Source organism: Podarcis liolepis, assembly GCF_965112155.1.
Source record: "Podarcis liolepis genome assembly, chromosome: 11".
NCBI lineage: Eukaryota > Metazoa > Chordata > Lepidosauria > Squamata > Lacertidae > Podarcis > Podarcis liolepis.
The window spans coordinates 2,057,177-2,082,197 of record NC_139565.1 but is presented as its reverse complement, the minus strand read 5'-3'; the positions used below and the strand labels follow the sequence as shown (position 1 = coordinate 2,082,197).

The 25,021-nt window shown below is 42.6% G+C and overlaps 1 long non-coding RNA gene across 1 annotated transcript; it reads right to left on the bottom strand.

The window, feature by feature from the left end:
• Positions 1-1,943: 1,943 nt before the first annotated feature.
• Positions 1,944-9,222, bottom strand: LOC310688508. Its single transcript, XR_014516986.1, has 3 exons — positions 8,737-9,222; positions 7,850-8,506; positions 1,944-2,244 (listed from the first exon to the last, which is right to left on the bottom strand). It is a non-coding gene; the product is annotated as an uncharacterized lncRNA (long non-coding RNA).
• Between the last annotated feature and the right edge of the window lie 15,799 nt (positions 9,223-25,021).

Genomic DNA, 25,021 nt, shown 5'->3' with positions numbered 1-25,021 from the left:
CCAAGGTGGAGGAGCGGAGACGCGAACCCGGTTCCCCAGATTACGAGACTACCGCTCTTAACCACTACACCACACTGGAAGAGAGGTGAGTGGCAAAAGCCTCAAATGGGGAGGGAAAACATTTTAAAAGAAAACCAGAGGGTCTTGGCTGATCTTATGGAAATGCAGTCTTTTAATGATCCTGTGACCAAATAAATCCAATTCAAAACCTGACCAAAGATAGACAATTGCTGCACATGGAAGTTCTACTTTTAAGAAACAACTTGCTTTTACTGGAAGGGATGCTCATTTTTCCTTTGGTCATACAGTCATAATACTTCTTAGGATTCCTTTGTATTCAATGATAGATTGCCTACTTTTTATGCCCTTTAAATGTGATGAGGGTGTGTGTGTGTGTGTGTGTGTGTGTGCGCGCGCGCTCACGCATGCAAACACACATCCATGTGGTGGGGTGCCAACCTGGGTCTTTGACCTGGGTAACAGAAAGCCTAGTTTTGCTCCTCATTTTAGGGCTGAATATTTTTTAAACGTCTTGCCTCCGGCATTGCTCTTCTGTTCATGGAAGGGTTCCTGATTCAGCAGAGATCTCTGCTAAGGAGGGGTGGGGGGAGAGGAGGTGATTTTTGCCAATTCCACACCCTCCCCCATGCTACCAGTGGCCCGTCTAACCAAGATGGTGGGTGGTTTAGCAGTGATGACAGCCAGGAGTAGCAGCGGAGGCCAGAACTAAGGTTGGCAGCAGAGAGCCTCGGTTTTGGCTTCTCTCCATTTCTCCATCTTAAATTCAGTTCTCCATATTTACACCTCACTTCGCTCCCCAAAAAAGAAAAGAAAAGTCCTTATGAAAACTGATAGGCATTTCCATGCAAATTTCTCCTAGCAAATGCACTTTGGTATGTAGTGTCCTCTTATATACACATTTTTGCAAAGCAATTCCACCTAATACATTTTTTGGTATATTTTCACTGTCATATGTATGTTATGCATGCTTTACCATAGCCTATGTAATTTTGTCCATGTTATCTGACTGGAGAATTGCATTGCAAACTTCAGAGAGTATGAATTTTGAAGAATGACTATAGTTCCTTTTGTGTGTTGTTTGGAAATATGTGAATTAAATGACTCTGATTCCTCCCCTTCCCTGACTGACAGTGGCCTTTCTGTGGTGTTGGGGTTTTGGTTGGACACCAACCCCAACCCTGGCTCTGAAAGCAAAGCTAATGCTCACTACCCTTAATCTTCTGTGAATTGGGAACTGTGACCATTCACTTTCTCATGCAATCTGTTTGCTCCAAAAAAACCCCACTTTTTTTAAGGAAAGAAGATGCACCCATGCCTACACCATGTTGGAAACAGAAAGACGGTTGTTTCCCTGGGCTACCCCCCAACAGCAAATTAGGATAAGGTACTATTTCCATCACAAAGGGGTTTGTGGGAAGAAGCTCGTTCCTCTTCTTCCACTTCCATGTTTTACTGGTCTGCTTCTATATATTTAAAAGCACCCTGACATGCAAAAATTAAGCCAGTAAAGGTTTTCATGTTTTGATTTAAAAAAAAATGCTATAATAATAATCGGGGCTTCTAATTTCTTTGGAATTTCTCTCGGCATCACTGAATATTTCCATAGTATTTGTCTCCTACGCTTTGCTGATTCATCCTCCTCTTCTCTCCCGTGCTTCGCTGCTAATGCTTCAGGCACTGATGAGGTAAACCAGGAAGGTTAGCTGGCAATGCTCTGAAACAGAGCTGTGGTGCTAACTGCTGCTGTGGCAATGGAATGAAACTCCAGTTTGTAGCACAGATGCCTTCCGGGTACAGCTGAGGGTTTCGTTTCAAACTCAGGCGCCCATCTGATTCCTTGTGAGGAGAACATGCATTCAAGGTCACATCTCCTTGAGGGTGTTTCCTTTCTCCTGCTCATTTGGTTATATTCTGAAATGGTTAAATAAGCGCCGTGGAGATTTATTACCACTAAGCTGTGAAACTTGAGAAGTGCAGGTTCCCAGAATTGCAGTGCACATAATCTCTGGCTATGTGGACTCAGGTAAACCCTCGTGAACTTTAACCACCTCAAAACAGCCCCCAACTAATAAAATCTCTTCATTATTATGTCAAGGAAAACCCAGAACTTTCCCTTCATCTTAGTCACATTAAACCAGCCCCAGTTTAAATTGCTGGAGTTTAGTTCTCTGCAGAAGATCCAGTTTCAGACAGTCCTTCTCAGATGTGCTTGCAACACCTTATCTGAAAAGCAAAACAAACAAAATGTACGGTTGTGAGGCTGTGGTGTAAAGTCTAGCACTGCAGTATTGTTGAAAGGTTTCTCCAACATCTGTTTTATAGTTATTAAAAACAAAACATTGGGCTGTCTCCATCCAGGCTATGATGTAGTTAAGGTGGAGATTCTGATCAGCATTCTTAATGCAAGATGCTGTTCTGTTGCTCTCTGGGTGGATTTCAATAAGTAAGAAGGTCTAATGTCTCACGTTTCGCCCCTCTGAGGCGTCAGAGGAATGGATGATACTGAAAGGTGTCTGAAGACACAACAGTCAATCATAACATTAAGTTGAGCCAAGTGGGAGGAAAGACACTGTCCTATCAAGGCCTATCAAACCATGTCAAAAAATAAATAAAAATAGGCATGTAAGCTCAGAAGATAAACAGGAGCACGGTGATTGGTGAAGGTTTCTGCACTTATAAAGGAGGCTGAGAGAGTGGCTATACAGACACTCATTTGCTTTTTCATCACATTTAAGGTGTGGAGTGGAGCTATTTGGGTGTGGGGTGAGGTTGGGACTAATCCAGTGGCAAGGTGGTGGCCCCCTTGATAAGGGCAAAGGGCTTGAGCTGCGTTCAATTTTTGACGCTCAGTATGTTGTTAGGCACACACAGCACACCAACCTATTTCCAAGTGTTCCAGTGGAGATATCACAGCTGCCCTCTTTCCTAGGAAAAGTGGTGGCCTGAGTGTGAATATGGCATCTAGCAGCAGGTTTGTCCTGAACATGACCACACCTTCCATTCTGAGGAAAATCTTGCATTGCACCTTATTTTGCATTCCCCCCCCCTCACCGCTGCCGCCACACACACATACCAACAACCACTTTGAAAGTGAGCATGGCGAGCGACTGAGTGGGTGGAGGTCAAGCTGGTATTTAAACTTGAATGTAAAATTGTGTTCTGAATGTGTGTACAAAATTTCATTCTGATATTTCTGTGTCCGGGGCCATTATCGCCTTGCAAACTGACAAATTCAGAAAAATAATACTAAGTGGACCAATACTCATGGCCAAAGTCCAGATAAAAACTATGAAAACTGCATCAAAAATAACCCTCCATCAGAAATTACATAATAAACTGCCCCCTAAGAAGTATGAATGGGAGGAAGTTGCAGTCCCTGGTTCAAATCCTGGGCAGACCAATTTCATCTAAAATGTTACAGGTGGAATTGATTTTTTTGATTGTTGGTTTGGGGAGCTTGTTCACTGGCCTGTGGGCAATGCAGTGTCATGACGCCCAGCTATACTTGGGGCCTCAGCTGCCTGTGTTACCTGTAACAGCTATCTGTAATAGGGAGAAGTATGAAAACAACAGATCCATCTGTACACTTAGCCCTTTGTAAATATAGATATTCACAATTAGGATAGACAAGTAAGCTTTGCAAGACCATTGTGCTAGATCATCTCAGATCTCTTGAAAACAGCTCAGCTATTCTGCAGTTTAAATGCTATATACTCAACAAAACCTGTGTTGCAGGAAACAGCTGTCAGTCAGTCCATCTTTAGACTTAGTATATGGCAACATGAAATGTCTTAACATTCTTGTTTTTAACATAGCTTTAGGAATGTGAATCTGAATCAGTCAACATATTTTAACACCTGACCTCATTTTATTGGCTTTGCTATCAACCTCGGTTTGGAGGGTGGGAATATTTTGCCATGAGAAGGAGCCTAATTTTAATTTGTTTGGCTTTTCAGTGGCTGGCAGGTATGTTCTTTAGTCAGATGATTTACTAATGTGAGAGTCACCTCACTTGAGGCAACCGTGGTAGTTTCTACAGGCGACTTCTGCAACATCAGTAGTGCAGGCCGAGGATGCCTGTCCTTCAGTCTTAAAGAAAAATTACTGACCATTAAACTGACTTCATTAAAAGCAGACGTTTATTGCTACAAATCCAGTGATGTCAGATATTGAAGCATAGAAAGGGCATCGGCTGAAACAACAATGTGCTTTTCTTTTATAAGTGGTGAGGGGGCGTTTGGTCTTTTATGAGTGGTGAGCGGGATTTTGACATTTTACAAGCAAAAAAGAAATGATTAACCCCATCTGTTGCAAATTGTGCTAGATGAATGTGCTCACCAATAATTGCTACAAAGCCCAGACAGCAGGGATTTGCAGCAGCAGCCCATTGTTGCCTCTTGAGATATTTGTTTATTAATATTAATAAATAATAATATGGGTTATAAAGGGTTCTATTTGAAATGAATGATGACAGAAAGTTAAGCAGCTGCTTATGAGTTGCTCCAAAAGAATAAGCATTACTGCTAGGCAAAGGGAACTGACTGTCCCAAGCAGCTGATTGGGGTGTCCGAAAAGAAAATTGTTAAGTTATTTAGCATATTACTGCTGAAGAAGGTGAAAGGCATTTGCAGGATTTCCAGCCTCAGACACCTAAATTACTTGACTGGTTGTGGGTATTATGAACTTTGTTTTGGAGGGGGGGGGAGTGCCATTTGTTGCTGTGCCTCAGACAGCAAAATGTATTGGTTTTGCCCTACGTACATGCATCAGAAAAGCTCCTATACTAAAGAGATGGGTTCATTTTACTAGCCTATCTGGGGCTCCTGTTTTCTGTAGGTCGTCATTGTGGCATGAAAAATGGTCTTGCATGCTTTCAATATGGCCAGGCTAAATGTTTGCATGGTGTCTGCAGAGAAGGTTGGGGAAAAGAGAAGAGTGTGATAAATAGGCGCTCCCCTTGTGGGTCTGTGACACCCGGGTCTTTGGCACCATTTATGGGACAGATGAGTGCCTGGTTCATACAAGCCTGGGGTGGGGGGAGGAATACCGGAGGAGCTGTATTCATGCAACATGAAACCCATCTGAGAAACAACCCCTGTGTGCATAAGTCAGAGCCGCAATGTTTACACACACTGGCTCACAAAGTTTTCCCCAATCATTTCTTGTCTGTGATAAATATAGCTTGGAGCAGATGAGCACATGATTCACAGCATGACAGTGTACTCTGGAGTAGCTTTCTTTTTCTAAAACTGCCATGAATCAAAGGGGATTGCCTAATGAAAGTAGTAATTAGAGAGCAGCAGTTCAGCGTCAGACAGATAGGAGTGAAGGAAGCAACTTTGATGATTAACAGTCCCATCTCTGGGCAAACCTGGCCAGAGGGAACAAAACATCCCTTCTCTTCCTGGGATTTCTGGAGCTATCCTGCTCTGTGTAACTGACCTTTAAAAGGCAAGCCGGCCAACCTCAGTGGACCTGGATAGCCAGACGTTGTGTGAGTTCAGGATGAGTTTAGCAGCCCAGAAAGAAAATGTAATGAAGATGATGTATAGATGGTATTTGACACCTGTAAAGTTAGCTAAAATGTATAGGATGAGAGATAAAACATGCTGGAAATGTAAAGAAGCAGACGGAGACTTTCACTATATGTGGTGGACGTGTGACCAAGTAAAAACATTTTGGGAACTGATCTATAATGAATTTTAAAAGATGTTTAGATATATATTTCCCCAAAAACCTGAAGCATTCTTGCGAGGTTTGATGGGAGAGGAAATTGCGAAGATAGACCAAAGACTATTTATGTACGCCACAGTAGCAGGGAGAACTTTAATGGCCCCAAAGTGCAAGTTACAGGAATTACCAATTGCGGAGTGGCAGGCGAAGATGATGGACTTTGCAGAATTGGCCAGACTGACCTGCAGGATTCAAGTCCAGGACAATCAAAATTGTCAAGGGGACTGGAGTAAATATATTGTATATTTGAATAATGATTGCAAAAAAATGAAGACACTAGCAGGACTGAAATAAATCCTTCAATGTGGACAATAGGTTAAAGAGCTAAAGTGTGAGATAGGACTTGAAAGTGGAAAACCTGCTGAAGGGAGGGAGGGAAGCCACAGGCTTGGCAGAGCTGAAAGTAAATGTGTATGTTACTGTATTGTTGAAAATACTGTTTTAAGGAGAAAAATAAATAAAAAATATATTTTTTAAAAAAGAGTTTAGCAGCCCAGAGTGGTTGGGACAGCCCAGTCAGATGGGCAGGGTACAAATAAAATGCTGCTGGTGGTGGTGGTGATGCCGACGAATGCAGGAAAAGGCACAAAACCAGGCCAAGCGTTAGCCCTCACCCCACTTGTCCAAGCAGTGGGAAGTCCTGGGGGTGCAGCGCTTAGCCAGGTTGGGTTTCATTTGGAAGGGCATCACTGGGAGCTTATTAGCATGTTGTGTTTATTTACAAACATACAGGCTGGGCAGAGGTGGAGCTGATATTTCACGCTGCAACCGAAAGCCAAAGTGTAATGTCCTCACATCAGAACTCCCAGGAGACAGCCAACACTCCGGAGGTGCCTAAAGCTGGTCATCTCTACCTCTTCTCAGCAGCCTTCTTCAGCCATCCCATTACTCGTGCAATTAACATTGTATACAAGTAGAAGAGGGAAGATGATTATGTCTCCATCGCCCTTTGCAGGTTGGAGGGCACCTGTTGATAGCAAGAAGCCTGAGCCACTTCTGGAGGACCCAAGGTGGAGCAGGCTCCCTACTTCAGACAGTCACCCTCCAACTTGTGGAGGACAACGGGATAGTGGCAGAGTGTGTGATTAGAGCACACTTGTCTTCATCCTGCACACAGTGTCAATTGGGTGGAGAAAGGAACACTTGAAGATGGCTTCTCTCACTTACAAACACCATGATCATGTCACCTATTAGTTGGGGTGGAGAAGAGCTCTCCCCCTTTCAGGTATTTCCTAGCCATTCAGAAAGCCTTCTATTGAGAACATCTGCCATGCTGCCTAACACTAGGACTACAAGGCAACTAAGGTAGCCTACAAGTTTCTCCGGCATCCACCCCCCTCAAATTTAACAACAGTTTATGGTTTGTCTGAAGGAGACAAACCACAGGCCCGGGTTCAGGCAACACATGAAGCCCAGCAAAATATCTTGGACTGCTTTTATATGGGTTCCATTGTCCCAGACCAGGCAGTGTCTCCTCCCTCGCCTGCCACTTGCCTTGCCTGGCAGGACTGGTCCCAGCACCAGGAACTCCCCATATGATAAATCAAGAAATGGCTCTAAGAAATGTTTGAAAGCACCCTAGATTGTACACAAGTACAAGCAGGAAAAGAAGAAATAACTTTTCAGAAACCTTACGACTAGGGAATGTGAGATAGAGATGAAGACTCATATATTTTTATCATTTGAACTCAAAATTAAGGGAATGCCTAGTGACGGCATCAAATGTAAAGATGTTATTGAAAGCTGGTTTTTGATTGGTTTTTAGATCTGTGACATGTTCACAAAGATGAGTGATATCTGATTAGTTCATTCCTTTCCAGGATGAATTCAGGCACTGGAGAAAAACACACACAACTTCCTGGAGCAACTTTATTAAACCAAGTGTTGTTGATCTTCTTTCTGATTCATCTGAGCCCAGGTATCATCTGAAACTGAGACACACCTTTTATAATTCTGCAGTCAATCCTTTTTTTCTGCTGTGGAAATTGCTGACAATGCTGAAGCTTCTATAATACTTACTATATTGTAGTTAAAAGCAAATTTTGTTTTCTTGCAAAACAAATTCAGCAAAAAAAAATCAGAAGATTACACAAACCTGTTCAATGGCTTCCACTCTAGGTCATATTCAAGTCAACTTCTAAAAAGTACATGACTGAAGCCCAGCTGAAAATTCAGGTTGCAGAATTATAGTTCACTAGTGCAAAGTGCCCAGAATTCCTTGGTAATTCTAAGAAACAGAAAATCAGTGCAGTTTTGAAAAGTTCACCACCTTGATTTAAAATGGCATCCAACTGTAGCCAAATGCAGAAATAAAACCTCCTTGATTTCAAGAGCCATTGTGCAAACTTTTGTTAAGGAAGGTGGTGGTGAAATGCAGTGGAAATTATGGGATAATGCTTGCTTTGACGTAACATCACTTAACCTTCCTACAAACAAATCAGGACTAATGCTCAATAAGCATCTGGAAGCATCCTAGCAAGTCATATTTCACTGAAGAGAAAAGGAGCTAAAATGACTTTCAACACAGAGGGTAGTATCCTCCAAGGCCAGGAATTACCACAATCTTGAAAGTAGCAGGTGGGCTTTTTCCAGGCTTTTCCAGGTCTTCAAATCGTTGCTTTTTAGAGTTGAAAGGGATATTGGAGGTCATGTAATCCATCCCCTGCTCAATACAGTACAGGACTCTTGCAACTACAGCATCTCTGCTCAAGCTCTGCTGAAATGCCTCCAGTGAAGGAGAGCCCACAACAGCCTACAAGAAAGAAGATTCCACCTAAACATTAGGAAGAACTTCCTGACAGTAAGAGCTGTTCGACAGTGGAATTTGCTGCCAAGGAGTGTGGTGGAGTCTCCTACTTTGGAGGTCTTTAAGCAGAGGCTTGACAATCATATGTCAGGAGTGCTCTGATGGTGTTTCCTGCTTGGCAGGGGGTTGGACTCGATGGCCCTTGTGGTCTCTTCCAACTCTATGATTCTATTAACCTTCCAATGGATTGTTGCACGGCTGAGTATCTTGTGTCACTGAATTTGACTTCCTTGCAATTTCCACCCATTGGTTCAAGTCTAGTCCTCTGAAGTAACCTCAAACAAGTCTGCTCCATCTCTGTGTGGAAGCCCTCCAGCTATCTGAAGGCATCAAGTATTTCCCTACTTTTCCCCAGGCTAAGCATACCCAGTTCTTTCAAATGTTTCTCCTAAGACTTGGTTTCCAGATCAATTACCCTCCTCCTCTGACTTTGAGGAACAAGACAGGCCAAGCACTTCATCATCACCAGGGGTGCCAGCTTGAACAAAATATGGGAGGGGGTGGTAAGTCCCTCCCCACATAATCTATCACATGACATAGCACACACTCACCATTTGAATGAGAATTACCCTCAACTTTGTGGGGAGGGGCCTATGATGATCATCACCACCATCTTAGAAGCTTGCAGCCAAAGTTTTAGCTGAAATATTTATTTATTTATTTGTTTCATACAATGGAGTATCAGACATTCCCAAATAATAAAGCATTGGAGAATCGCTTTCCCTCAACCCCAAAATACTGTCTATTGTTATAATATGGGTCTTGGCATTTGTTGTTGCTGTTGTTCTTGCTTAGTATTCAGACACACACACAGCAAGATGTACTATCTATGAACATTCATAAGACTGGCAGATATATTTCTGATCTTAGCTTGCCATTCTGGGCTTGCTTTTTTCCAATCAGAAAACATATGAGATTTGTGATATATGCAAGTTACAAACTAACTCAAAGGAGTGTAGGAAACTCAACTCAACACAAACTGACATCACTTCCAGAAGAAGCATACATTGCACAATCGTCCTGATATGTTTGCACAAAAATTGCCTGGAGGTTATATGATATGGCCATCAAGTGGTTGTAATCCTGCAACTGTAGTTTTCTGTCACTTTTCATACCACAAAATGTCCATTAAAAATTATTGCACAAAAGCACTATATAACCATTATCAATTATTGTGCCATACCAACTTTCTTTGTGGTGGGTTATGCAGGGCATATACTGACATGTAACCAAATTCGTGAGAGATCTCTGCAAATGTATGTGATGTTAAAACCCTCTTGAGTCCATGATGTGGAGTGATAAATGAAAGAATCTGCTAGTGCTGCAGATGGAATGTTGAGATATCAGCCAGAAAATATATTTATTAGTCATGTAATATAGGAACTGCTGGCAGAATTTCAAGATGGTGTGCATGGTTATTCTAGCTAGGAACTGCATTTATTTAGGTTTTTAGTATATTGTGATTTCACTCTCTCACACACACACACCCTAAAATATAGAGCATGTAATATTTAAAAACTCCTATTTAGCAATGATGCTGCAGAAGCAGGGCTGGCAGAATGCCCCCAATCCTCAGGAGCTCTTTTCCATCCCCTCAATCCTACAGCATCATGGCATGGTCAAGATGTACACTTGGCCCTTTGATCCATTGCGTCTATTTATGACCTCTTTATTCAGTGTGGTGTAGTGGTTAAGAGCGGTAATCTTGCAATCTGGGGAACCGGGTTCGCGTCTCCGCTCCTCCACATGCAGCTGCTGGGTGACCTTGGGCCAGTCACACTTCTCTGAAGTCTCTCAGCCCCACTCACCTCACAGAGTGTTTGTTGTGGGGGAGGAAGGAAAAGGAGAATGTTAGCCGCTTTGAGCCTCCTTAAAGGGAGTGAAAGGCGGGATATCAAATCCAAACTCCTCTTCTTCTTCTTCTTCTTCTTCATAGAATCATAGAGTTGGAAGAGACCACAAGGGCCATCGAGTCCAACCCCCTGCCAAGTAGGAAACAAATAACAACACTGCCTGGAGAAGCAGAAGGGACGTTGTTCATTTTCAAAACAATCTCCAAATCAAGGCACTTTATAATTTAAATTGCTAATGCTTTGGCTCAAATCCATAACACCTTAGGCTCTTACCTCATCATGAAATGTTGCAAGCGAAGCAGAGTCAATGCTCATCATTATTTGGAGAAGGGGGAACTTGTGCTGAAGCTGATTCCGTAGGTGATGCTTCTTGAGTCAGCACTTACAAAAGCTGACATGCCCTAGTCAAGAGGGGGAAATGATATGGAGGCAGATGCATTCCCCGCCCCCCCCACACACACCGACGATAAATAACAGCAAGTCTCCCATGAATCACTTTGCCATGAGAAATGTGAACCAAGCTAATTGCAAGACCATTTATCTGTGCCTTTCGTTACATGACGCATCCACCTCCCTATTCCATTTGTAGAACTGTTATTGTTTTTGTGATTTGACAAGCCTGCCCAAAGAACAGGTATATGAATAGAGAATTTGGAATCTTGCAATCTCAAAGTTAAAAGCACATTTCTCCTACTTAGCTTGAAAAGATGTGGGCAGCGTGTGATGAGGATTGAGAAGTCAGAGAGGAGTTTAAGACATTTCCATTGCTTGTGGGAGGCGGCACAACCACTTGTTCCTACGCCATGTTTCCTATTTCCTGGTCGGTACACCATCCTGCCCATTAGTGTCCAATCTCTATATTCTTCCTCTTTCCACTCTCCTAGTCCTTAGGGCTAAAAAAAATATCATTCCAAATCTATTGAAAAACCATGTATGCCTGTGGTGCATGTTTTATCCTTATTTGATTGAGCATATGCAAGTCAAAATGATTAAAATGCTTCTCAAGTTCCTGCGTGTCATTTCTGCATGAATTTTTTCCCATGTTCCTTTCATTCCATAATTCAAATGTTTGGCTATCCTTGTCTGAACCTCACACCTGGAATTCAAGTACATGCTGTTTGCCACATCTTCTTCTCTCTTCCATAAATTTCAAACTCTGCTCGTCTCTTGCACAGAGCTCACAAGGAAGGCAGTGGGTGCCCTGAGCACTCAGGCTTTCAGCTCACAGGGGCAGCCTGGTCATCCTCCAAAACACCCAAAATGACGCTTCTGGACTACAAAGCCCACCACCGCTGATCAGGCTTTGCCAACTGGAGCTGATGGGAACCAAAATCTAAGAACTTCTAGAGGTCCACTTATTTCCTACCCTAGCTTAGCTTAGGCCTTACTCACACCAGGCTTGATCATGAGGTGATAACTGCAATACCATTATGAGCTGCATGTTTCAAAGTACAAATACTATTTAAAATACTGCAGTACACAACCTTTAACCAATTTATACATTACTGAGGCAGAAGAACATTTACTTAAAAAAACAACAACCCTTCCCTGTTACCCAGTTCTACATTGCCTAGGTAGCAGCTTGAAGTTCCAGTCACACAGGAAGAAGAGAAGAGTTTGGATTTGATATCCTGCTTTATCACTACCCGAAGGAGTCTCAAAGCGGCTAACATTCTCCTTTCCCTTCCTCCCCCACAACAAACACTCTGTGAGGTGAGTGAGGATGAGACTTCAGAGAAGTGTGACTGGCCCAAGGTCACCCAGCAGCTGCATGTGGAGGAGCGGGGAAGCGAACCCAGTTCCCCAGATTATGAGTCCACCGCTCTTCACCACTACAGCACACTGGCTCTGGCAAACTCAGTCATTTCCTTCATCAACATCTCAAGCCCGAGGTGGTGGGGATGCTTGGAACTGAGTAAAACTATTGGTCCATCCAATCAGTATTATCCACACAGTATGGCAACATCTTTCTAGGGGCTCAGACAGGGGACATTCCCAGCCATCCCCAGAGCTGGTGGGGACTGAACCTGGACCTTCTGCATGCAAAGCAGACACTCTGCCTACAGAACTTGTGTCTGAATTGAGCCACAGCTATAGCAACAGCCGTTGAAAACCCTTGGGGACTGAAATAGTTGGATAGACATAGTTCCAAGCCCTGTCGAACTAGTCCCAATGTTGACCTGGAGTAAATATGTCCCACTGGGTGCTAAGTGTAAAGTGGACAGTTTTTTAAGGAAAATATCTTCAGACACAGGCTACCTAGGAGCATGCTTGTACATAAAATTCAGAGCCCAATATATCGAATGATGTTCTTGGGTAATGTATGGTGGTGGTTTGTGTTGGGATCAGGATGAAGGCATAACACAAATGTGTAACGAGGCAAAGCAGCAAATAAAGCAGAAGAAACCCAGGCTAATATTAGCAACAAGCCGCCAGGGCACCCATTGCTTAGAGCAGTGTTTCCCAAACGTTTTTGGGCAACGGCACACCTGCTTACCGGAAAAAAATCTCGCGGCACACCACCATTAAAGCCCCGCCCCGTGACGTCAGCGCGCAGCGTCACGCGGGGGGGGGGACGCACAAAAGTGAACGTTTTTTCCCTTCCCCTTGCCGGGGTGGGAGGAGGCAGCAGAGCGAGGGACTGAGGGACGGCGGCAGCTGCTGTTGTGGTGGTGGCGGCGATAGCGGGCGGAGGAGGAGCCGTCGCCGGGAGTTGCTGCTGCTGCTGTTGCTGCTGCTGCCCGGACATGCCGGCCTCCTCCTCCTCCGCTGTCTCGCGCTCCTCCCTTTTGCGCGAGCTGCCCCGCCGCTCGGCACCACCACCGCGGAGCCGCCCCCGGCTCGACGCGGATCCTCGCCGCCGCCGCCGCCGCCTCTCGCCGCCCGACTCGCCCGCCTCCCTCCCACGGCACACCAGCCGGTGTCTCACGGCACAGTAGTGTGCCGCGGCACACCGGTTGGGAAACACTGGCTTAGAGCATTTGGCACTATGGTGGGAGGTTGATAGGATGGTGACAGTTACCAGACAAACCTTGTTGCTATAATAAGGCTTATATGTCGAGTAGATGACTCATTGCAAGCATCATCTCCATTACATTTCCTCCGTACACAGGCTGTGGCTGCGGCTGGGTCTGTTTATGGGTTCCCTTGCAGTGCCAGTTAGAAGAATGTCAATGGTTAAGAGGCCTGATTCCAGGCAGCAAGGCAAGTCGCACCTTGGGTGACCTGGGTTCTCATCACAGTGGATGCTTTGGATTGTAAGGGCACACCAAGAAATTGAATTTTCACGATTCTGACCCCAAACACATTATTCGGGTTCATTTGATCCATGGCTCTCACACTACTACAATTCTTTCTGTATTTATTGGATTTTAATGGATTGCTTTTGTTGTATTGGTATTTATGTGTTGTACACCTCCATGGAATTTTTAATGAAGAGTGCCATTAAAAAAAGTTTTAAGGAAACAAATAAAGATAAATGAATATATAAACCTCTCTGTGCGGAACAGTGTTGAACTTTACAAACATTTGCAAACAAGAAATCCTCAGCTGTGTGAAGATTTCTCACAACCCCTGCCCTCTGGCTGTGTCTGCTCAGGTGGTCTTGCTTTCCCATGCCTCCACACCGTGTGCCCACCAGAAGAGCCTTGCTTCATCAGACCAAGAGTGGTTACGAGAATTCAAAAGCAACTAGGAGAGAGAGAAACATCACTTCAAAATTGTATCATTTCTCATATCCCTACTTATGCATCTTTTCTGTCAAAAAGAAGATAAGACTCCCCTTATGTAGCCGTCCATCCTTCTCACGCCACAGGAAAGAGGGTGTAAGAGCTTCTCATGTGGATTACGGGGCATCCAGCTATCGCTCACTCCTGCCTTTTATTTATTTTTATTTTTTAATAATATTTATTAGTAGTTTCAAAGTTATAAAAAAAGAAAAATTAAAAACAACACTGTAATACATAGAAAGAGAAAAAAGTGAAAACAACAATACAGCAAAAAATAAATAAAAAGAAAAATGGAAAACACAAGAAAAAAGAAAACAACATAGATCCCAAATTACATATCTATAACTTCCATTTGCTTGTTTCATTGACCTCCTCACACCTCCCTTTTTGTATTCTAGTTTAATTAATTATTTCAGCAAATTCTTTCCATCTTTCTCAATTTTTGTTAAAAAATTTATCTTGACAGTTTAACTTTATAATTAGCTCAGCAAATCCTTACCATCTTTCCCTATATTCTGTTATTCAAGTTGCCTTAATTTATTTAACCTTATCTTACCCTAAAATACAGTACCTTAAAGCTTAAATCTTAGTCTTCAAATATACATAACTCCTGATATCATTTCTGCTAGAGTCATATAGTTTCATTCCAACATTTTCCCTAATATTCATTAATTTTTAGCCAATTCCCTAAATAAAAAGTTTCCTTTATAAATTTTCTTCCAATCTTCATCCAACGTCTCATCTTCCTGGTCTCGGATCATGTCAGTCCTTACTGTCCAATCCATCTAGTCCATCAACCTGGAAGCCTTATGTCCAAGGCCGTTAAGTCTCTTCCATGTCCCTTCTGCATTTCTTCTTGTTGTTGTTTATACTTGCCCTTTTCCTTGTCTTTTGTTGGTCTCTTTCTTAATTTCTTTCCTTTCATATTGAGGAGTAGTTCTCTGGGGGGTTCCAACCCAGAGTTGTCTCCATCTCTCTTCATCAAACCCACCCATTCCCCAAAGTCCCACTCCCCACAGTCCTCGATAAAATCCAAAAAATATTTAAAAACATATTTCAAGGTCTCTCCAAAATTAGGAACCTCCTCAACACCAGATTCCCCCTGGCCCATTCCAACTTCAATCTTCAATGACAGCGGCTTATGCTCCTGTAGGGCCTCGGGTCTCTCCATTTGTATTATTTGAGGTGCAACCGCATCCTCCTCCATTATCTTCTGTTCTTGCCCAGTCAGTACTTTCATGAGTTGGTCCCTGAATATCAATGTTCCCTGTTTGTCCACAGTTATTAACCACAACAGTCAAATCCATTTTTTCATTCATCAAGTCCATCTTCTCATGCATCTGTTCCAACAGGGCACTTGTCTTGCATAAAGCAAGCACCCAATCTTCCTCCCAGCTCATCTTTAGGCAAGGTCAGAAAAGACTGTTCCCACGGTCTTAATCTCACAGCTGTTGAGTCCTCGAGTATACTGCTGCAACAATTTAACAAGCTCCCTCTAGAGGAGACAATTTCTATTTGTATCCATTTTTTTTTTAAGGCAAGTCCAACAAAGGAAAATTACTTTCGTTTTTCAGATATTTTCCGGATATTTTGTTTCTTTAAGATGCAAAAGGCAACATTGGAATCAGCTTGTTTCTCTTCTTTAACTATCTGTCAAAATGTTCCATTCACGGTCAATGAACCTACAATTTCTGTCTCTGACACCCCATTAGAGGTTAGAGACGGTGGAAACTCATCCTTCTTGCTCCCTCTCCTGCAGGGGTTAAACACCCCCCCCCTTTTCTCCCGCTTCCAAGGGGGTTTCAGTATTTCTGAATGAGGGAAATTTAGACTTTTTTGACAGTTTCCCGGCTTTAGCTTACAAAGTTTTTGCTTTAGTCTACAGTATATACAAAAAGCAGAAGGTGGACTTCCTGTTTTGAACCTTCCTGCTTCGATGCCAAATTAAGATATTTCTTGATCCAATTTTCCGTTTCTACTCACGGGTACTTGTTTTAAATCCAATTGTCCACAGGAAAAAGTCAACGCTCTCCGGCAATGGCTGTGCGGCTTCACTCCGTGAAAGTAGCAATCAGTTCGCAGCACCGCGCTGCTCACCCCGCTTCAATCCGGCGCCCGAAAAAGGGGTTCCCGGTGAGTAGGGGGGCGCTTCTGGTGCCCTGCCGAACCCCACGTTCCCAGGCTTCCTCCGCCTGGGATTTCTAGTGGGTCCCCGCCTTCGCCGCGGCAGGAAGACCCAGTTTTCACGGAGCTAGTTATTTATATAATTGCCAGGCTTTCTTGCTTGGTAGCTGTGACCATGAAAGAGGCTTGAACCCAGCCCACAGGGTAAGGAATTTAGCCCTTATGAAAGCTCATGAAATTCATAAATGAAGTTCATGTAGAAGAAGTGGGGAGTCAAAATGTTTTCTAGACTCTCTTTTAATAAATTGGAGACCTGTTTGACAAACATTATTGACTCATACTACTGTAGAATTATCAGTTACATGCACTCTACTAATCTTATAAGGTGCATTTTGCATATTGCAAGAAAACACACAATGCTAGACATTGAAATTAATGGGCCTAAGTTAAAAAGGTAAAGGTACCCCTGCCCGTACAGGCCAGTCGTGTCCGACTCTAGGGTTGTGCGCTCATCTCGCTTAAGAGGCCGGGGGCCAGCGCTGTCCGGAGACACTTCCGGGTCACGTGGCCAGCGTGACGAAGCTGCACTGGTGAGCCAGCACCAGCGCAGCACACGGAAACGCCGTTTACCTTCTCGCTAGAAAGCGGTACCTATTTATCCACTTGCACTTAAGGGTGCTTTCGAACTGCTAGGTGGGCAGGAGCTGGGACCGAATGACGGGAGCTCACCCCGCCGCGGGGATTCAAACCGCCGACCATACGATCGGCAAGTCCTAGACACTGAGGTTTTACCCACAACTTGATTATTTCTCCCCAAAGCATGATTCAGACCTTAACTTTATAGTTCCCTGCAGTAAGAAAAACAACAATTAAAATGTGTAATCATAAAGTAGGCAGCAACAAATGGCATTTCCCTAAGAGAAGCTGCCTTCACTACACAAAGCCGTTTCAGTCTTTATCTCCAGTGTTGCCATTTTAGATTTCAGGGGAGTACAGCAGTTTTCCCCAACCTGGTGCCCACATCCCCAGCCTGATCATTGTGACACCACTGCAAAGGAAGGAAGAGCAGGCAGTACCATTACACCCTGATGGATGGCCTTGACTGGTAAAGTAAGAGGCTTCTCTGGCACCAAGGGCTCAAGCCATGCTGGGGAACAATACCACTGCAGGAGAGGAAGGGGTGGAGAACTTTGGGAAAGCTACAACTGCACTCTCCCCCAACAACACATACCAGTAGCTCACTGGGTGGATCAGGATCCACGGGCACGTCTCTGGGGGACTTGTGGCAATTCTGCGGGGTTTCTCACTCCCTCCTTCACAATAGTAACAACGAAAAAGTGTTTCCTCCCATAAGTTAGGCAGCAAAAAGAGAATAAAAGATATGTCTGTTTAATGCAGAAAAACATGATCCATTAGCTCTGAGATCCATTAGGAATCTAATTTGACCAAACTTGTATTGCTGGCTTTTGGTGAAAAGTGGGGTTGCTGGTTTCTTATCTGGATGTTGAAATTCTGACCTATGTCAAGTTTTATTTATTTATAAGCCTGCTTCCTTAAGGAAACAAGAAGCAGGAACGCTCATGTCCTAGTGCATTAAAACTGGGGGGAAATTGTTTTAAAATTGGCTGAACAAGGGTTTCTGCCCTTGGGGAAATAGATCTCTTAAACCTACCCTTTCCCTCTCTTTGAGTCTCTGGCAAGATAAGCCAATCATGTTGTTGTTGTTTAGTCGTTTAGTCGTGTCCGACTCTTCGTGACCCCCTGGACCAGAGCACGCCAGGCACTCCTGTCTTCCACTGCCTCCCACAGTTTGGTCAGGCTCATGTTTGTAGCTTCGCGAACACTGTCCAACCTTCTCGTCCTCTGTCGTCCCCTTCTTCTTGTGCCCTCCATCTTTCCCAACACCAGGGTCTTTTCCAGGGAGTCTTCTCTTCTCATGAGGTGGTCAAAGTATTGGAGCCTCAGCTTCACGATCTGTCCTTCCAGTGAGCACTCAGGGCTGATTTCCTTAAGAATGGAGATGTTGGATCTTCTTGCAGTCCATGGGACTCTCAAGAGTCTCCTCCAGCACCATAATTCAAAAGCATCCATTCTTCGGCAATCAGCCTTCTTTATGGTCCAGCTCTCGCTTCCATACATCACTACTGGGAAAATCATGGCTTTAACTATACGGACCTTTGTTGGCAAGGTGATGTCTCTGCTTTTTAAGATGCTGTCCAGGTTTGCCATCGCCTTTCTCCCAAGGAGCAGGTGTCTTTTAATTTCGTGACTGCTGTCACCATCTGCAATGATCATGGAGCCCAAGAAAGTAAAATCTCTCACTGCCTCCATTTTTTCCCCTTCTATTTGCCAGGAGGTGATGGGCCCAGTGGCCATGAGCTTGGGTTTTTGTTTGTTTGTTTTTTTGATGTTGAGCTTCAGACCATATTTTGCGCTCTCCTCTTTCACCCTCAATAAAAGGTTCTTTAATTCCTCCTCACTTTCTGCCATCAAGGTTGTGTCATCTGCATATCTGAGGGGTTGATATTTCTTCCGGCAATCTTAATTCCGGCCTTGGATTCATCCAGCCCAGCCTTTCGCATGATGAATTCTGCATATAAGTTAAATAAGCAGGGAGACAATATACAGCCTTGTCATACTTCTTTCCCAATTTTGAACCGATCAGTTATTCCATACCCAGTTCTAACTGTAGCTTCTTGTCCCACATGGAGATTTCTCAGGAGACAGATGAGGTGATCAGGCACTCCCTATTTCTTTAAGAACTTGCCATAGTTTGCTGTGGTCGACACAGTCAAAGGCTTTTGCATAGTCAATGAAGCAGAAGTAGATGTCTTTCTGGAACTCTCTAGCTTTCTCCATAATCCAGCGCATGTTTGCAATTTGGTCTCTGGTTCCTCTGCCCCTTCGAAATCCAGCTTGCACTTCTGGGAGTTCTCGGTCCACATGCAGCTTAAGCCTGCCTTGTAGAATTTGTAGAATTTTAAGCATAATCATAGCTTTCTTCAAATGGCAATTTAATCAGGGAACGCAAAACTTAAAATGGTGTGATAGATTTTGCTGCATCATGAACTGTCCATGGAAAGGAACTAGTTTTCTGATATGAAAGGGGGTTTGTCTGCTTAATTGCTTTGGTAAAGCCCCACTTGACACAGGGAGCTATATTTAAAGTGAAATTGGGAACCATTTGAGGGTGGGCAGGTACCCCTTTTGTGTGTGAATGTGATGGGAAATTTAAGTTGCCAGAGGGAAAAGGTCTTTTCCCTCTTTCGGGGGGGGGGGGTGAATTCCAGAGAGAAATATGAGTAACAGCTGATGTATGGATGTGGGTAATTAACTTAAGTACAACTAGGAACTTCATAATAATCCTGCTGCAAACTTGCTACAGCATCCAAATATTTAAAGCTAACTTATTTCTCTTTTTTGAATACCCTTTTGTATATATTTATCCAGTGTTGATTGAGATTTTCAATGGAATGTTAAACCAGAGACCTGCATTCTCTCTCTTTCACAGACCTCAGCAAATAATGAAGCTGCTAGCCAGTCTAACACTTATACTGTACTCAAAACGCTTATCAGAAGAGTTTTCCACTTTAAAGATTGTCACTGGGAATGGCCAACTCAGTAATTAATACTTTTGATGCCTCTAATTATGTTTTTGTTTACTTGTATTATAAAAGCTGTGTCTCTTTGCATGGATTTTCAATTGTTTTCATGAAATCCTTACAGGAATAAACCCTTTAATACAGGATATTTGGACTTGATGTTTAATAACTTGTCTATTGTGTTCAAATACACAATATGTCTAGGGGGGGGGAACCTTCTTTCTTCCCTTCTTTCTCCCTCAGCCAAACTAAGTGAAGGAAATTAAGCTGAGTATATAGTTTTATAAGTTGTGTGTCCTTGTTTCTCAGTTTGATCCTTTTATATTTTGTGGTATTTTATGCATTGTGAATTGCTTTTATTAATAGACTGGTAATTATTTATTATGGTTGATAAGTGTATACTGTGTAATTATTATATGCTGGTATTTAATTTTACTGTTTAGCATTAGATCCTGATGGATTGTTGAATGTTGCTTTGTTTGATATAAGTTTATTATAAAGTTACTGTGACTTTTTATAATGGATTGAATTGCTACTATTGTTTGATTTTTTTATTATGTTTTATATGTGTTGGAAGCTGCCCAGGGTGGCTGGGGCTGCCCAGCCAGGTGGGTGGGGTATTATAAAATATATATATATCATTACAGTGGTGCCCCGCAAGACGAATGCCTCGCAAGACGAAAAACTCACTAGACGAAAGGGTTTTTCGGTTTTGCGTTGCTTCGCTAGACGAATTTCCCTATGGGCTTGCTTCGCAAGACGAAAACGTCTTGCGCTTTTTTCTTAAAGCCGCTTGAAGAGGCGCAGTTGCGACGGACCGTGCTTCGCAAGACAAAAAACATCGCAAGACGAAAAGACTCGCGGAACAAATTATTTTCATCTTGCGAGGCACCACTGTATATTCAGTGGTGCCTCGCAAGACGAAAATAATAATAAAATAGAAATGAATAAAATTCTTAACTCAGAAGTTTCATATTGTTTACAGCTTGCCAAGAAGAAAGGTAAGGATTCCTCCTTTAATTCCGGAATTAAGCCTTGGCTGTTTCTACTCCCTCCCTTTTCTAACTGATTGTGTCTTTCAGCTCCAAAGGGCACCCCCCCCCCCGGTTTTGCCCCCTGCAGGCCTTTCTCTAAAGATGGTGCTTTCCAGCCCAATCTGCCAGCCCAAGTTCACTGCAAGACTGTTGCACGCCAGAAAACTGATAGCTCAGGTTTCTCCCCCCCCCCCGACATCTTCATTGAAAGCACCGACTTATGTGTGCACTAAGCATGATGAGACATCATAAAAGAGAGAAAAAGAAAAAGAAAAACAGCACCCGTGTAGAAGGAAAAATAAAGGGGGAGACCCAAAAAACTGTATACTTTACAAAGTTGTTATTGTATTTCACCAGATCTTAACCTATTACAGTATTTGTAAGAATGGATTCCAAATACCGTTGAATTTGTCCATGACAAGTCTGTGTTTATATGCCAGTTGTTCTTTTGTCGTGAGTTTGTATGTCTTCAATCCAGTTGTGGAAGGGAGCCACGTTTTTATTTTTCCAATCCATCAGTATCAACCTTTTTGTTGTGGCACGGAGAGTCCTTTTGTAAGGTTCCATGTGCTGGGTATATAATTCAAAAGGATATTGTAACATAATAGAAACTACAGATAATTTAGGATGATGAAAACTTTAGAGAAGTATTGTTGTGCAGATGAAAATAGAAAAAGACCCATGGATGGGCTGGGGGAAGTCAGGAGATTCAGAGCAATACCAATATGTGAATGTGTATGACACTTTGATGTAACTTTATTCTTAATTCTTTTTAGTTTTTCCTTTTTCCCCCTTTCCTTATTTTTGAAAACCAAATTTAAAAAATCTTTAAAAAACAAAACAAAAGGATATTTTGCTCTGTAAATGTAAGGTTGTCCCATACAGGTCTGTTGATAGTTTCAGTTCTCTCAAAAATCTTTCAATATAGGACAATGAAAAAACATGTTTTAGAGAAGCATTATCCCTATTGCATCTCCAACAGTTAGACAGATACCTTAGCCCTTTTTTAAACAAACATGATGGGATCCAGTATATTCTAAATATTATTTTTTGTTGGTATTACTCCTTGCTGTCTATATGCCAATATCACTGTTAAGATTTTTGTATCAATATTCGTCAAATAAATTGGGGGGTAGTTGGCACATTGCGTTAGGTCCCTACCGGGCTTTGGAATAAGAGTAATGTCAGCCTGGTTGAATAATGTTGAGCTGATTCTGACTCTAAATGCATCATCATATTTTGGGCTGCTGCAAAAAAAGCTGACTCAAAGGCTATCAAGCATAAACAGGCAGGCCCAAATACAGCTATTTTACAAAATATCCTGGCCCAGCTTTAAACCCTAAACCATATACAATACCAGCTGAAACTCTAACAATACTTTAATGCGTTTTCGGGTGCAATTGGCGAACTGTGAAGGCAGATTGGACTCATCTGAGGCATTTTCACAGGTCTCTCACAGCACTCTTAATCATCGCCTTAATGATTTAGAATCTCAGCAATGACAAAAGAACCTGAAAATTATCAGCCTTGAAAACCCGCCAAGCCAAATAGAGCTGGCAGATTACTTGCAACAGGTATTCAAAGAGGTGCTCTCTGCCTGCTCAGTGTCAATTTGACACAGAACACGTTTTTAAAATCCCAGTGAAAAGGCGAAGGATGGGGGCTCCCTCAAATATAAGTTTGTGCGTGTTCAAGATAGAGATGAGCTCTTAAGCAAATTCTGCCAAAAATCAATGGAAGCCTCGGTGAAGTGGGAACTGAAGAATAATTCTTTCCGGACTCTTCCAAGGATGTGATTCAAGTACCCTCTAAATTTGTTAAAGCAAAAGGCCCTTGCTAGGGCAAATAATGTGAAATACTGCATTCAGTTCTCGGCAAAGTTTTGTATTCACCTTTCAGGTCAAACTCACCAATTCGACCAGCCAGATTTTGCAGAGGCATTCCTCACTAAAATTGGTGAACACCCTGGAACTGAAGCGTTGGATGACTCCCTTAACTAATAAGAGGATACACTGTTGAAGATATTGTTTTTCCAGTCTGCAGGTTCCGCCAATAGATTGGAGTGTAAACAGTCAGCAGTGAAAATCAACAAGAGAATGTTTATTGACTAGTGAAGCAGCAAAAGTCACCACCACTTTTTGAATAAAAATATTAACAAGTCAGAGTCAAGCTGATAGGAAAGGAGGAGGAGGAAACTGTGAGCTTAGTCCACTCCGGAAGTCATGATTTTGATTTTTATTTTTCCATTTGGATTATTTTTTCTGTTTTTATTTTTCTTATGTTTTCCAAACTGGTTAAGTTGGATAATCGGTTTTTTGTTTTCATTGTGTAACACTAATGTAATAGGGGATTTTTCTCTGTCTCTTCTTATTTGTGTTCTGTTTTTTGTCTTCATTTTCTTATTCTTTATTTCCCCCCCCCTCCTTTCAACAACAGTAATAATGAAATTGCTAGGTTATGGCTATTATTATGTATATCATGCCAAATTATATAGAGAGATATGTGTAAGGTATCTGAGGTGTATGAATGGCAGGTGTGTGTGTATGTATATATATATATATATATATATATATATATATATATATATATGCATATACAAGAAAGCTTTCATGGATCCTGAAGCTTCTCCTTGGTAAAAATGAATCAAACAATAAAAAATAGGGAAGGTTGGCACTGATATGGAGGGGGGGGCATGTCTTCTTCACCTCCTTCTTCGCTACAATATATCCATTTATTTCCAATTGTCAATGCCAAAAGGGACTAAAATCTATAAAATTCATAGAAAATCAACGTGCCAATTTGCTCAATTTCTCTAGGATTCCATGACACCTCCCCTGTCCTCCATAATCCCTCAAGCAAGGTGTCAAGACCCTAATCCTGTCAAACCACTCTGCCAAGCCTTTCCTCTGGGCAATGCCAGGTGGCAGACCATGCATACATGGACCATTGTCGTCTCATCACCAGTACTCAGGATGTGCTTATCTGCGCATATTTCCAGCTCTGCATATTCCCCCCTCCCTCCTCCATATGTTAATCCTGTGTGACCCAACCTTTTCTTAATGTATTCATGATGTAATCTGTGTAACCCAACCTCTTCTTAATGTATTCATGATGTAACTGGGATGTATTTTGCACTGTATTCTGGGACATGGAGGGAAATTTCAAAAGTTCATGTCACCCCTTTCTCGCTGTTCAATCTCGCCTTGAACCTGTTGCGCAATAAACTTGGATCTTCTGCAGTTTGCTCCTGTCTCCAGCTGAGCTCATTTTCTTCCGCAGGGACCCGCGGACCTAGTCCGACGAGCTGGGTGGCAGAGTAACCCCGCACCCAGATTTTACCGTAACAGCACAAAATGTCGTGCCCCAGGTGAGACAAAGAAATGTGGTCCCCAGTTGACCTACCCCATAGCCTGAGCTATGTAAAGGCATGAAATGGAAGAGGACCCTCCAGGCCCATATAAAACACTGGAGTTGTGGTAATGAGCCAAGCCCATCTATCGCACATAGTTATGCAATATACACTAAACATAAATCAATTACACAAAAGAGACAATTGGCTCTGTACACTACAGACATAGTTCAACATTCCTACATAATAGCATAGTCACAACGGGAGTCTTCAGGATGGACTTGGCTATTATGACTATCCTCTTCATGGTTTGGGCACTGAATGCAAATGTAGGTCCGGATGCACCTCCTAAGGTGGAGGCTGACACCTTTCTTTTGCCTGCCCTGAATCTCCTGTCAATCAAAATCATTAAGTGGCCTTAAGTTCTAATATTATGGGACGGAAAATGTTTTCCCCTGTCTGCTTACTCCATGCCATCCATAATTCTGCAAACCTGTCATGTCCCCTCCCCATAGTTATCTTTCGAAGTTAAAAATATCTTAATGTTTTAGCCTTGAATCATCCCATCATTTTTGGTCGACACTTTCTGCCCACTTTTTCAGCTCTGTAATTTCTTTCTTTTTGGAAATGGGATGATCAGAGCTGAACACAGTGTTCCAAATCCTGAGGTATCACAGATTTATTTTCAATCCATTTCCAAATAATCCCTAGCGCAGAATTTGCTTTATTCATTGCTGAGCCACAGGATGAGATGATGGTTTTACTGAGCTA